We start from the raw sequence: 15611 nt of genomic DNA, 5'->3' as shown, positions 1-15611 counted from the left end.
ACTCCGAAGGCCATGCCATTCCTGGCTTCCAGAGCTGCTGCTCTGAGTAGAAAGGAAAACACCCACAGGCACACACAGTGGAGGGGTCAAGTGGCGGCTGACTCACACTGAAGATGCCCCTCATGGTCCCAGATCCCAACTACATGAGAAACAGGAATGGTGCCACTGGTGAATCAGAAACTGCCTAACACCTTAAATGTGGAAGGCAGCTGGGCCTGATGGAAGCAGGGAGCCATGGGAGAGGGGTGGCCAGGGGCCTTGGAGGGGGGATCTGTGGACTCAAGAGGGCCCTGGGCTTCTGGCAGAATAACTGTTTAATTGTTTAGGGTACCTCAGTGGGAGCCACCAAGTGAGTTGAACCTTCTTTCCTATCACCCACATGCATGTCACACACACACACACACACACACACACACACACACACACACACAGAGTCTGGGTCAAGCAGAGAACCTCAGTATCTGGGTTTGGGGGAAGTGGGGAGGAGAGAGTGTGGGTGCTATAGCTGAGGAAATAGGCAGTGACACCCAGGGAGAATGGAGACCCCCAAGCACAGAACACTAGGGATTGCATAGTGGTACATTCTGTTCCCCCCAAATGAGTGAAGGCAGGCTGTGGGAAGTCGATTTGGTGCCTGCAGCTAGAGTGAAACTCAGATCCAAGGATGAGCCCATGAATGATGGCATCAAACTCCTAAACAAGAGAACTGATGCCCAAGAAAAGGGATTTATGCAGCCAGAACAACAATTTAGAACAGGTGTGGTCAATAACCTTAGATAGAGTAGTAGAATACTGGACCCTCAAAAAGATCAACTAAAGAATTTGGAAGACTAAAATCTAGTCATGGGGAAAAAAAAGCCTTAATAAATAGGCTGAATAGCAGATAGTGAGAAGATTAAGTTGAGGACTCTTAGACTGCAACACTAAAAGGACAGGAGATAGAAGGTACAAAATAAAAGGAGATACAAAGAACAAAATTTTGTTTCCTAGTCCAAAAGGAGACAAGAATATGGGGGAGAAATTGTCCAGGGTTGAGTTTGACAGTGTCCCAGAACTCTGATTAAAATAGGTCACCAGTGCCAGCCAGGATGAATGAAAAGAGATTCACTACCGGACAGAGTATTGAAATTTTAGAACACTGGGGATAACAAATTCTAAATATTTCCAGACAAAAACCAGGCTACTTGCAAACAACACAGTGCTAGAAACAAGAGGAAAATGAAGTGATTATCTTCAAAATCTAAGGGAAATTAATTTCAAACTCAGAATTCTATACCCAGCTAAATGTAAGAAGAAAACCACATCCTGAAGACATGCAATTTCTTGGAATGTTTAGCATTGAAAAAAACTCCCTTTTAAAATAGTACTAATTGATGTGAAATAGCAAGAAGAAAATTTAATCCAAGATGAAGTACAAGAAACAATAATTAGCAAAGAACCAATAAAATTTATTAAATTTAAGTATTGATTGTGTGAGAATTAATTACAATCTGGAACTAAAATCACAGATAATATCAACAGAGGAAAAAAAAACAAAATATAAGAAATAGAAAACATAAGTAATATCAGGAATAAGTTCAAACATTTCAATAATTGCATAATAAATGTGAATGGGTTAAAATTTGGAGAAAAATCTCCACAGATAAAAAATACAATCCTGCCTTCAAGAGACCCATATATATGGTAACGACTCAGGAAGGTTCTAGGTAGGAGAATAGAAAGAGACATACTACACGAGTCCTAACAAAGGGTTATCGGTGAGTGTACATCAGTATCAGATGAGACAAAATTCAAAGAAGAACATTAAAAGGGGACAAAGTTGGATTCATGTTGCTAAAAGACACAATCTACCAGCAAAATAAAAGTTATGAAATTGTATGCCTCTAACAAAATCTCTTCAAAATGTTTACAACAAAGACTGATAGAACTATAAAGAGACATGGGCAATTTCACAATTAGAGCAGGAAATTTGAATATATTTTTCTCAAACTGACAGATCAAAGAGGCAAAAAAAGGAATGTATAATATATATGTGTATAAATATGTATATTATGCATGTATTTATATACACAGTTCAAAAAAGAAATTAAACTATTTTCAAATACACATGGATTGACTGGGCATGAAATTGAAGTCTTGAAAAATAAGATATAAAGGAAATTATTTTGTAGACAATATGATCATCTCCTTAGAAAAAGGAGAAAGCCAATGCCAGAGTTGTTGCATTGTAAGACCATGGGCAAGATCCATTGCTTCCCTGGCAGTGGGAATGGGAAAGAGCAGGACAATTATGAGAGATGACATTTGGAAGGCAGGGCAAGGGGGCTGGGAGAGTGAGGACAAGATGACAAAGGGAAGCCTCTTCTGGCTGAGGAGGTGAGAGCTGGGAGGGATTCTCGCAAGTGCAGGGAAGGTGCAGAGCAGATGAGTCTGGGCTTGCCAGTAGTGAGTGCCAAGCATCTCCCAAGTGGTATATATGAATTATGTAATCCTTGAGGTGGGTGCTATGAATACACCCATTTTGCAGATGGAAAACCCAGGACGTACACAGGGATAGTGAATCATAGCAGGGTTGAGGTTTGGACTTGGGTCCATCTGATGCCAACACTGCTCTCAATCTCTAAACCATATGAGGAACGTAAATCACCATAAACAGGTGCTCTTAACCCTGCTCTGGGTACCCTTCTAGGGAGAGAGTCTGTCAGTTTTATCCAACTCTCAGTGAAGTCTATGATCTAGGAAATATTAAGAAACCCTGACTCCTGTGTTGGGCTACTTTCCAGAATTGGAAAGAAGGGACTCTGAGAGCCTGGTGGGGGGGAAGGTGCTGGCTTCACAGCCCCTGGGGCCACCGAAAGCATGGGCAAGAGGCCCTGGGATAGACTGTGCTGGCCATTCTGATGTTCCCAGAAGTCAGGACAGGACATGTGGTTCCTTCTAGGCTCTCAGAGAAAGGAGAGACAGACTCTCTGAGAACACCTCTCAGGCCAACCTTGCCGTCACAGATAGGGCCTCTGAAGCCCAGAGAGGTTGCCCCAATCACTCATGGTCCTACAGCTGGTTGGTGGCTGATGGTCGCAGCCAGGGAGTGGTCCACACCCTCCCATCTCACTGCCCTGGCCTCGATGGTCCAGCCTCTCCTCCCACAGCATGACGTCCAGGGCTGAAGGAAGAGCCTGGTTCTACAGGAAACCTGAGAGGCAGCAAAGGGACCAGAAGAAGGTGTTAGCCTGTGGCCAAACAGGTTGGTTTTTTAAAAAGTGTTAAAATACGTATAACATAAAATTTACCATTTTAACCATTTAAAAATGTGCACTTCAGTAACATTAAGTACGTTTGCCATGCTGTGCGGTCAGCACCACCATCTAGTTCCAGAACTTTCTCATCACCCCAAACCAATTTGCCATCACTTTTCATGGTCCCCTCCCTCAGCCCCTGGACACCACCAATCTACTTTCCATCCGTGCATTTGCCTATTCTGGAGATTTTGTGTGAATAGAATCCACCAGTGGCCTTCCGTGTCTGGCTTCTTTCACTTAGCGTATTTCCAAGTTTCCTCCGTGCTGTAGCATGCGTCAGGACTTCATTCTATTTTATGACCTAATAATCTTCCATTGTGTGGATAGATTACATTTTAATGTTTACCATTCTGTTGAAGGACACCTGGGTTGTTTCGTCTTTTGGCGATTGTGACTAGTGCTGCTATGACACTGATGTACAAGTTTTTGTTTGAACACCTGCTCTCAGTTCTTTTGGGCGTATACCTGGGAGTGAAATTGCTGAGTCATATGGTAATTTAATGCTTAACTTGTTGAGGAACCCCCAAACTGTAGTCCACAACAGACGGGATTTTTCCTCGCCTTTCCTCTCTACGTTCAGCACCCCGTTCCTGGACAGCTCCCCCCACCCCACCCCACCCCCGCCCCCACACCTGCTCTCCTGGGTTCCAGACCGACTGCCCAGGGCCTACATGACCCCTCGGACCTCTCAATGCACTGTCTTTCTCAAGTCTGCTCCAGCTGTGCTTGCCTCTTTTCTCCGACACTCAGTGTCCCTGCAGCATGGGTCCCAGCAGGTGACAAGCCCCCGCCTCAGGCTCCACCTGGGCCACAGGTCATGAGGGTAAGGATGGTACACCTACTGTGTGCTGCTGGTCTAACTATGCATATTGTCCCACTTCATCCTCACAGCAAGATCTGAGGCAGGTACTAATATTGTCCCCATCTGTGGATGTGGAAACCAAGGAACCTCAGAGAGGTTCAGCTACTTGCCCAAGACCACACAGCTAATAAGGGTGGCGTGTGAGCTTGAAATAGGCAGTCTGTCTCCTCGGGGATTAAGACAGATCGCTGGACTCCTGCGAACAACAGAAAACCCCTCTGACCTTCAGAAAAGAAGGTCAGAGTTTTGGGCCTGGGCTCAAGAACAGACAGATGTAGGAGAGATGGTGGCCCTTGAGAGAAGGGCCTCTCTCAGGGGATGAGGTCAGATGAAGATCCTCTCAGGGCGGGCTGTCATCAGATCCCACATTTCCTGGCTACTGTGGCCCTCAAGGGCCTGCTGAGCCCGGGGGGAGGGGGGGGGCGCTGACAGATAGCTGAGATTATGATTTTGTTCCAGTGCGACTGAAACACAAAATGCAATTTCTTGGCGAGATGGTTTGTATCCCCACTGGCAGGCTGCGAGTGAAGGGGTACACCTGAACAGTGAGTATAATCCTCAGCCCCATCAAGGACCGGGCGGCACTCTCATGTGCCCCTGTGTCCATGTGCTGGGGCCTGAACACAACACCAACACCCAGCCGGTGGCCTTTCCACAAGCCCTTCCCCCAGGTGAAGAACCAGCCTCCAGGAGCAGTGACTGGCCTCTTGGTGGGCCTCCTCCTCCTCCTCCTTGGCAGGAAGCCTGGGCGTTCGTCTGCGGCTGCATTAGACTTGAGCCAGGCCTCATGCTGTCTTCTCACCAGGGCTCTGGCTCAGGTTCCAGCTGATCCCCGAGGGCAAAGGCAAAAAGGAGGTCTTCAGTGTGCCAAGCCCTGTCCTAGGTGCAGGATCGTGCTGGGGAAGGCAGATCCCATCCCTGCCTTCCTGAGCTTAGGCCACACAAGCAAAAGACAAGGTGGTGGTGGGCCATGAGGAGCCCCACTCTCCCCCCTGTATGGATTCCGAGTAGGGGTGGGCAGCAAGGATGCCCAGGAGGCCCTGGGAGCTCCAGGGCATATATGCCAGCACCAGATGGACACCAGGATCTTGCACCTGAGCAATCCACCTGGCTGGGGGACCTCGGCTCTCCTGTGGATACGGTGGTCTCCCGGGTTTCAGCCCCGGGAATCTCCGCCCCACTGCAGCTTCTGGAAGATGGTTTCTGGATCCAGGAAGCTAAAGATCAGGTCCCTAATAGTGGAGACCTTGATGAGTACCCACTGCTTTGTGGATTCCATGAGAGGGAGTGTGGGCAGAAGGGAGGGAGGGAGGGACAGACATATAAACTGGAACAAGAAGGAGGAGCAGGAGTTAGCTAGGCAGAGGAGGTCACAGGGGTGATGAGAAAGGGATAATGTGTGAAGACCCCAGGCCAGGAGGGACATGGCCTTGGTGGGGGGGGACACTGAAACAAGGCCATATGGCGGCTAGTGTAGACGGGGACAGAAAGCAGGTGGGGGAAGAGGCAGAAGTAGGCAGAGCCTTTACCCTGTCCCTACCTGGTGGCCTTAGCTTGTTATGCCATCTTAGCTATCAGCCAGCCTGTTACAGTGAACTGCCCACACCCTATCCCCCCGGGTGACTATAAGTGTCTTCCAAGTCAGACTGTCCTTAGCCTCATCTGTACCCGACACAGGGACTGGTTGGCACCTGGTGAGTGTCCACAGGACCCATAAATAAATAGATGTTCAAATTAACCATCCAATCTCACAGAGAGATAAAAACCAGGGTTAGGTGAGGTTGGGAGACCTTGTCCCTGCTATAACCCTGAATTCCTGGGATGGATAGGGTAGTCCCCTGGGTGGGGCTTCCAAACACCAAAGAGTATGTTTAAAGGAACCAGACAGGGAGAAAGGGAAATCAGCTCTCCACAGCTCTCCTGGGAGGTGAAGCACCTTCTTGAAAGCTTGGAAGTCTCCCTGGAAGAGGGGATCCCAAGGTAGCTGGCTCCTCCCCCCCACTGGGTTTCTCTGACCCACTCTCTCTTAAACCCAGAGACCCAGCCCATTCCCTTTCTGGCAAGGGCTCCTCTCCTCTGGTTTGCAGGCCTGGGATGGAGCAACAGGGAGTAGGAACAAGGCAGCCGCCTTGCTCAGGGACACTGGTTGATTCATCCGGCTTTGCTGCTTTCTGAAGCGCTGCACCCCTCAGTTGAATATTCAGGCTGGCTCCTGGCTTAGCCCTGCCTGCGTCTGTGCAGCTCTATTTTTACAGCTCTGGGGATGGCTGACGAAAATATTTAAAAAGACACAAAAATTTAAAAATTTAAAAGTCTGGTTGCCAGCTGTTCTGTTTGGAAAGCAAGATGACATCTGTGTTCCGTCTCACGGAAATGCATGCTATCCCGGTCCCCAACCCCAGGGGCTTCAGAAACCTGTCTCAAGCCAAGCCTCCACTTTTCCACTCACCCTCTGTGTGACCTTAGCCAAGCACCTTTCTGTCCTGTGCCTCAGTTTCCACTATCTGATAAAAAGTTTGAAGAAGTTGATTCTTGTTTAAATTTGGGTGATTCAAGAGATTTTTCCCTGAAGGAGACAAGCATGATGGGGAGGCAGCTTCCTTTCTCCATTTCAACATTCCCTCCTTCTCCATCCCTTTGACTAATTCCCCTAAAAAAGCTCCACTTTTTAACCTGAAGGATGGGTCCTGCCAGGACCCTTGCAGTGAGTTGGAAGGCTGTGGGGAACAGGGATCGGCATCCCTGAGTCCTAGTCTTGACCTTGCAACCTTTTGGGTCTGTTTCCGTATATATCAAAAGGCGGGGGGTAACAATGCCTACCCTTCTCTCCTTAACACAGCAGTGGTGGGACTTTAATGTCACAAAAAATATATGTAGTTGATGAGACTCAGGGTCCCTTCAATGCCACCAAGTTTCACGAACTCTAGTCCAGATATTAACTGAGCACTTCAGGTACCGGAAAATTCATGAGAGCTGACATGTGGGGTGGAGGCAGCTACCTGGGCAAGGTGATTTCTGAGGTAGTCCTGGTGAGGAGCAATGGTGCCTCTCAGGTCCCCTCGTGGGGGTGGTGTCGCCAGGATGTGGCGAGGGTTCACCCCCATGACCTCTCCCTTTGCAGGATGTGGTGGCCGCACCAATGTCTTTCTCCCACACATTCTCTGCAACATGATCTCACCTTTCCCCTTGAATCTGGGTGAATGCGAAGTCACTTAGGAGCAATAGAATGTGCGAAGCAACCTGAAGCTTAGCACAGAAAAGGCAATGAGGTTTCCACTTCCTTGGTGGCTTTGACATAGGGTAGCTGTGGACCCTTTGCTGAGCTGGCTTCTCTGGGGCTCTGGGAGCCTCTTCTGCCGAGTGAGTGATGGCGAGATGACAGCTTCACTAGCACTCGCCAGAACTTCATGCCACTCCCCCAAACACAAGACGCCAAGGACCTCTTACTCTGTGTTCCTGAAGGTCTGTGACGAGAGAGACCCTTCCCATTAAGCCCAACCTTTGTGGTGTGAAGCCATTGACATTTGGGGGAGGGGGTGTTGTTCCTGCAGCATGAAGTAACTATCTTGACTGACGCAACGATAAAAGCCAATAATAGTATCAAAGATTTCTCATTTTATTGTTGAGAGTCTGGGTCATTGTGGGCATTCAATTAAATGCTAGCTCTTACTGCAGTACCAGTTCCCCATCTTAGGTGCATTTCCCCAAAGCACATGCTGAGACAAAGATCTGAATGCAAGGAGTGTATCTGGAAAGTGACTCCAAGGAGCATGGATAGGGGAATGGAAATGAGATGGGTAAGAAAAGGGGGTCCAGTTATAGTGTAGGGACCAGCCAGTTTCTGCTGTGCTCAGTTGGGGCTCAGTTCTTCCGGGGACCTCTGGGAGACCACACAACGTGCGTCAGGTTGTTCCAACCTGGAAGGGCAGGGAGCTGGGAATTTTCCCCTCAGCGCCCATCGGTCATTAGCTGAGGGCGGCTCCTGAGGGCGTAGGGCCCAGGGGCTAGTGTGGCGGAGCAGGACACAGGTGCAAGGGAGCCATCTTCTTCTGCAGTCAGGAGGTGGGGCTCCGCGGGTGGGTGCGCGCAGACCCGAGCTCGACCCCCGTCCCCTGACTTCCCGGCTGGCCTGGATCGCCCACGCTCTGGGTGGAAGAAGTGCACACTGGCACGGGCCCTGGGGGCCCAACACCGAGCACCGGGCGGGAAGGACTGTCTGGCATGCACCTGCCGGAGTGACTGTGACCATGTGGACTTCAAGTGAGCTGCGTGCACCACCCCGGCCCCAGCCGCCAAGCCTCGCTCCTGCCCTCTCCCGCACCCACAGTACCTTCATCTCACTGCCCCTGTGCTGCCTGCCACCCGCAGCACCTGAGAGCAGGGCGGCCTCTGAGAAACCGCTACACCTGCATGGCTGGCAGAAGGGCTGGTTCCCACGTCAGCCCCACACTTTAAGGTCCCCTTTAGGCTCCTCAACGAATGGGAGAAGAGACTGACGCTGCTCATCCTGGACTTTGGAGGAGCGTGGGTGCCCAGAAAGGGCTTTGAATTAGGCATTGGGCAACTTCTAACCCTGGCTCTGCCTTCCTAAGCTGTGTGACCTTGGGCGGGACACTTGACCGCTCTGGTTTACGTCTCAAGTTCTCTTCTCTAAAGGAGAGGAGAGGGTTGGGCAGCACGGAGGTAAGGGAGTATTGCATTAGGGGCTGGTGTAGGAGTCAGCCAGATCTGGGTTCAAATGCTGATGCTGCTGCTTGCTGACCGCCTGATCTTAGGCAGGAGACGTTCTCTCTACAAGCCCAGTTTCCTTTTCTGTTGTGAAGAGAGATCATGCGTGCTCAAGGACCCAGTGTGGGGCCAGCTACCTGGCATCACCCAGTATTCTTAGTGTCAGGGATGACTGGGAAGGTCTTGGCTCTTCCACCCTTGCTGTATGACCCTGAGAAACACAGGGGACATCTCCGGTTATATCTGACCCTGCTTTGCCTAGATATTTGCACAGACAGATGAGGTGCTGGGTATGATGTGAGGCATTAGGGCCAATGAGGAAAGATCAGGGATCAGTCGTTAGCATTACAATCCATAGAGAGAACCTGAGATGGACAGTAGAGACCCCATCCCAGTGTTCGGGGCACACTTTTTAGTTTATCCTCCATCCCTGGAGGCACTTACTCTCCACCACTCCTACCCTCATCTCTGATTTTTAAAAAAAAATCAACTCCAGGCATCCATCATTTAATCATCCATCCTCTGGACACACTTATTTAGTAACTTACAGGCTTCTGGGGGAAGAGGATTCAAGACAAAGGTACATATAATTGAGTTGGAGTGAAAAATATATAAACAAATAACTCAAGACTCAGAGGTTTATTTAAATTTTGGAGTGTAGTGTCACACTGAGAAAGTGCTCCCTCACTGTGTGATGTTGTGAAAGCCTCCCAAGGGAGAGAGGGCAGGTCCCCTGTCCAGGAGGACCCCTGCCTCACCTGGGATGAGAGTCTGTACCCTTCTGATTCCCAGGTGCGGGAAAAGATTTTTGGATTCCAGGGTTGGAAAAGCACGGTAAGGCTGCTAAGCACTTGGAGACATCACCAAAAGTTTGAGAAGGAGCAGGAATGGAGGGCTGGGGTCTCCAAGACTGAATCAGACCGGGCCATTGGGCACTTGGAAACTGGGAGAACTGGAGGCCGCCAGACAATCATTGTGGCCTGAGCAAGGGGTGATGCCAGCTAGGAATCCCTTCACCTGAGAGTCAGGATCTGCCCATGTAGTCTTGGAGCAGCCAAGTTCTCATCTGTTCTGGGGGTCTGGGAGGGAAGAGATCCCAACATTAATTGGTTCTGACTTCTCCTCATCTATGGGCAAGTGGCTGCTCAAATGGGATTTAAAATGACTTTACAGAGGTATGAATGTAAACAAAAACACAACGGACCAAAACATGGGATGCAGCAAAAACAGTGCTAACTGGGAAGTTTATAGCTGTAAATGACTACATTAAAAAAGGACGATCTCAAATCATCAACCAAAGTTTACAACTTAAGGAACTAGAAAAAGAAGAATAAACTAAGCCCAAAACTAGCAAAAAGAAGGAAATAAGATTGGAGCAGAGATAAATAAAATAGAAAATGGGAAACAAGGGAGAAAAATCAATGAAACCAAATCTGGTTCTTCAAAACATAAGAAAATTTTAAAAATTCACAAGCCATTAGCTTGAGGGACTGAGAGAGACTGGACAGAGGGGACTCAAGTTATTAAAATCAGAAATGAAAATGAGGACATTAGGACTGATTCTAGGGAAATAGAACTGATTATAAGAGAGTACTGTGACCATAAACAACTTTACACCAACAAATTGGATAACCCAGATGAAATGGACAAATTTCTAGAAACACACAACCTATCACTGAATCACAAAGAGATAGAAAACCTGAATAGATGATTGAATCAGTAACCAAAAACCTTCTGACAAAGAAAGGCCCTGAACCTGACGGCCTTACTGGTGAATTCTACCAAACCTTTACAGAAGAACGAACACCTATCTTCCTCAAACGTTTCCAAAAAATTGAAGAGACAGGAACACTTTCTAACTCTTTCTATGAGGCCAGCATTACCCTGAAACCAAAGCCAAAGAAACTGCAAGAAAGCTACAGACCCAATATCCTTTATAAATATTGATGCAAGAATCCTCAGAAAAATACTATCAAACTGAATCCAGCCGCATTTTGAAAGGATTATACACCATGACCAAATAGGATTTATCCCAGGAATGCAAGGATGGTTCAATATACAAAAATCTATTAATATAATATACCACATTCACAGAACAAAGGGAAAAACCCCACAAGAACTGCATGCAGGCACTCAGACAGGTTTTTGTACACCCATGTTCACAGAGGCATTATTCACACTACCCGAAAGGTGGGAAGCATGCAAGTGTCCATTGATGGAGAAATGGATAAACAAAATATGGTCTATACATCCAAAAGAATATTATTCAGTCTTATAAAGAGAAAGAATTCTGACACCTGCTACGACATGGCTGAACCTTGAAGACATTATGCCAAGTGAAAAAAAGCCAAATACTGTGTGATTCCACTTCCATGAGACACCTGCAGTAGTCAAATTCATAGAGAATTTGACAAAAAGTAAAATGTGCTTGCCAGGGGCTGGAGGAAAGGGGATGAAGAGTTAATTTTTAATGGAGGCAGAGTTTCAGTTTGGGAAGATAAAAAGAAATTGTGTAGATGGATGATAAAGATGGTTGCACAAAGATGTGAATATGCTTAATTCTACCAAACCATATACTTAAAAATGGTTAAGCCAGGCATGGTGTTGCACACCTGTAGTCCCAGCAATCTGGGAGGCTGCGGCAGGAGGATTGCTTGAGCTCAGAAGCAACAGGTTGTGCAAGAACTGAACCTGCCCAGGTCAGAAATGGAGCAGGTAACAATGGTTAAAATAGTAAAATTTTTGTTATGTGTATTTTACCATAGTAAAAATGTATATGTAAAATTCACAAAACAAAAATAACGAGGTGACATATGAGCCCATGGTGTTGTGGAAACACTTATACCTGTGACAAGTTTATAATATAAAGTCTTGATGAATGTGGTCTTAGGAAAGGTTGAACAAAATGCCATGGGAAGCCAGAGTGGAGAGTAAATACTTGCGCAAGAGAGACCGAAAGCTTCTTTTAAGCTGGACCTCCCAGGAAGGCAGGGCGGAGAGGGGTTTACAGGCAGTGGCACTGCATAGGCAAAGCCTGGAGGAGAATGAGGGCTGCCCTGGGGTGATCTGCTGTGACTGGTAGCAGCACCCAGGACGGGGGCAATTCAGGGGAAGGCAGGCCTCACCTGCTCCGGTCAATCTTCAGGCTTCCCTGCTCACTTGTGGAGCTTTGGGGCCCTGGTGACCCTCCCTGAGCAGCTTGCTGGAGGAGAAGGATTAAATAACAGCCTTCTTATTTCACATGGGAGGAAATGGGAGTCTGGAATGGGTTTGAAGTGCTAGGAGAAAATTCAATAAGAAAACATAACTGCTGAAATTCTAATGTGACTATAGCTAGGTATTTTATCCATGTCAAAGAGGTTGGTGGAGCTTCTGTGTCTGGTATGTTACTTTCAAGTAGCAAGAAAGGGAATTCATTGGCTCAAGTACCTGAAGAGAAAATCCCAAACAGTGTTGTTTCAGGCAGGGCTTGCTCCGAGCTCAGTGAGGTCTCTGAGATCCTGCTCTCTGTCTCTCTGCCTTTCCTTTTGCAGTGGAAGGGAGGAGGAGGAGCTCCTCCTGGCACTGTGATGGGTGCTGGCAGTTCCCGGGGATACGTGCCCCATGCTCAAGTTCAGAAGGAGTGTTCCCAGGATGGAGTGACTCCAAGTGGACTAACTTGACACTGGTCATGGATGGAATGTTCTAATTAGCATAGACTGAGTCCTGTAATTAGTTTTGCTCTAGGATCCAGGTGTGGAACCAGAACCATATGGATCCCAATTGGAATCAAGGATTATTGGGGAGGAAGGGGAGGGAAATGTATGTTGAGATCAATTCTGAATGCTGAATTTTAAGAGATATCACAACAAATGAAAAAGAATGATATAGATGTTTGAGATGCTTTTGGCTGCAAGTAACAGAAAATGCAACCAACGGTGAATAAAACAAATAGAAGCCTGGGGTCCCCCAGTGGCTGGCACGATTGAACTGTTCAGCAACGTTGCCCCAAGGATCCAGGCTCCATCTGCACTCTTGCTTCTCCACTCTTGGTGTGCTCACTTATATCCTTTCGTTGCTTCATGAATGCCATTGCCTCAGGAATAATACCCACGTTCAAGGCAGGGAGGTGGGGAACAAATCAAACCTTCAGGCTCCCTTCCCACATCGTCCCTCTTTTTGGGATGCAGGAGCCTTTCCAGATGCTTCTGAAGGGACTTTCATTTAGGTCTTGGTCCAGAACTGGGTCATATGGGCACTCGTACTTGTAGGTAGGTTGACCAACCATCTTGGTTTGCCTGGGTCTGAGGGAAATCCAGGGACTTTTGGTGCTAAGACTGGACAAGTCCTGGGCAAACCAGATAAGATGGTCACACTAAGTGGAAGGAAGACTGGGGAAGTGAACTTGGGGCTTCCCAGGCTCTATTGTAGGAAGTTGCAAAGAAAGAGGGGCTGCTGGTGGATTTTCGCATAACCATCAGCAGCAGTCTACACAGTCAGGTTGGTGAAGGGATTCAAAATCAAGACATATCCAGAATACACAAAGGGACTTAAAAATTAGCCTAAAAAATTAGGGGATGTTATATATTCTGGATATGTGCTGCAGTATATTCTCCCAGTCTGTGGGGTGTCATTTAACTCTCAGAATAGTGCCTTTGATGAACAAGCATTCTTAACTTAGCATAGTTCAATTTATCACTTTTCTCTTTATGGTTAGCACTTTTAGTGTCCTAAGAAACCACTACCTTCTCCAAGATCATGAAAATACTCTCCTTTTTAAATTTTTTTATTTTTATTTTTAAAAAAGATTTTATTTATTCAAAAAAAGGGTGGGGAGAGCACAGAGGGAGAGTGTGAGGGAGAAGTAGACTCCCAGTTGAGCAAGGAGCCCAAAGTGGGACTCTATCCCAGGACTCTGAGATCATGACCTGAGCTGAAGGCAGACGCTTAAGCAACTGAGCCACCCAGACACCCCTAAAAAAGATGGCTTTATTGAGAAATAATTCACATACCATACAATCTGTCCATCTAAAGTGTCCAGTTCAGTGGCTTGTAAGATATTCACAGAGTTGTGCAACTATCACCACAGTCAATTTAAGATTTGCATCACCTCGAGAACATTTGCATCATCTAAAATAGAAATCCTATACCCTTTAGCTATCACACCCATATCCTCCTCCCTCCCTCACTCTCAGGCCTAAGCGACCATTCTACTTTCTGTCTCAATAGATTTTCCTATTTTGCATGTTTCATATAAATGGAAGCCTACAATATGTGGGCTTTTGTATCTGGCTTCTTTCACTTTGTATAATGTTTTCAAGGTTCATCCATGTGGTAGCGTGAGTCAGAGTTTCATTCATTTTCATTGCCAAGGAACATTTCATTGCATGGCTATGCCACATTTTGTTTATCTATTCATCCTTTGATGGACACTTGAGTTGCTCCCACCTTTTGTCTACTATAAATAGTGTTGCTATGAACATTGATGTAAAAGTTTCTGCATGGACATATGCTTCCCATGGTTTCTTTTTAAAGCTTTAATGTTTTACTTTCTGTCTGTATCTATAGTCCATCTGGAAGCTAGCTGTCTTTTGGATCTGGTATGAGGTCAGAGTCAAGACAGTATCTTATCCAATTGACTTATCACCATTTACTGAAAAGACCACATTTTCCCATTGCACTTTATCATAACTTAGGTGACCTATATGTGTGCTTGTTTCTGGTTCAATTCTTTTTTGTTTGTTTTGGTTTTTGTTTTTGTTTGACTCAATTCTCTTCTTTCAGTCTCTTTGGCCATCCTTGTGCCAACCCCACACCATTTCACTGAATAGAAATTTACAGCAAGTCTTTTAAAAAATTTTTAATTTAAATTCAGTTAATTAACATATACTGCATTACTAGTTTCAGAGATAGAGGTCAGTGATTCATCAGTCCTATAGAACACCCAGTGCTCATTACATCATGTGCCCTCCTTAATGCCCATTACTCGGTTACCCCATCACCCTACCCCCCTCCCTTCCAGCAACCTTCAGTTTGTTTCCTGTGATGAAGAGTCTCTAATGATTTGTCTCCCTCTCTGCTTTTGTCTTGTTTTATTTTTTCCTCTCTTCCCTTATGATCCTCTGTTTTGTTTCTTAAATTCCACAGATGAATAAGATCATACGATAATTGTCTTTCTCTGATTGACTTATTTCACTTAGCATAATATCCTCTAGTTCCATCCATGTCCTTGCAAGTGGTAAGATTTCTTTTCTTTTCTTTTCTTTTCTTTTCTTTTCTTTTCTTTTCTTTTCTTTTCTTTTCTTTTCTTTTTTTGATGGCTGAGTAGTATTCCATTGTGTAATTATACCACATCTTCTTTATCCATTCATCTGTTCATGGACATCTGGGCTCTTTCCACAGTTTGGCTATTATGGACATTGCTGCTATAAACACTGGGGGGCAGGTGCCTCTTTGGATCACTACATTTGTATCTTTGGGGTAGATACCTAGTAGTGCAATTGCTGGATTGTAGGGTAGCTATATTTTCAACTTTTTGAGGAACCTCCGTACTGTTTTCCAGAGTGGCCGCACCAGCTTTCATTCCCACCAACAGTGTAAGAAAGTTACCCTTTCTCCACATCCTTGCCAACATCTCGTTTCCTGATGTTAATTTTAGCCATCCTGACTGGTGTGAGGTGCTATCTCATTGTGGTTTTGATTTGCATTTCCCTGATACTGAGTGATGTTGAGCATTTTTTCAT

Source organism: Ursus maritimus, unplaced genomic scaffold (assembly GCF_017311325.1).
Source record: "Ursus maritimus isolate PB19 unplaced genomic scaffold, ASM1731132v1 scaffold_14, whole genome shotgun sequence".
Classification (NCBI taxonomy): Eukaryota; Metazoa; Chordata; class Mammalia; order Carnivora; family Ursidae; genus Ursus; species Ursus maritimus.
This window is presented reverse-complemented; position numbering follows the sequence as displayed.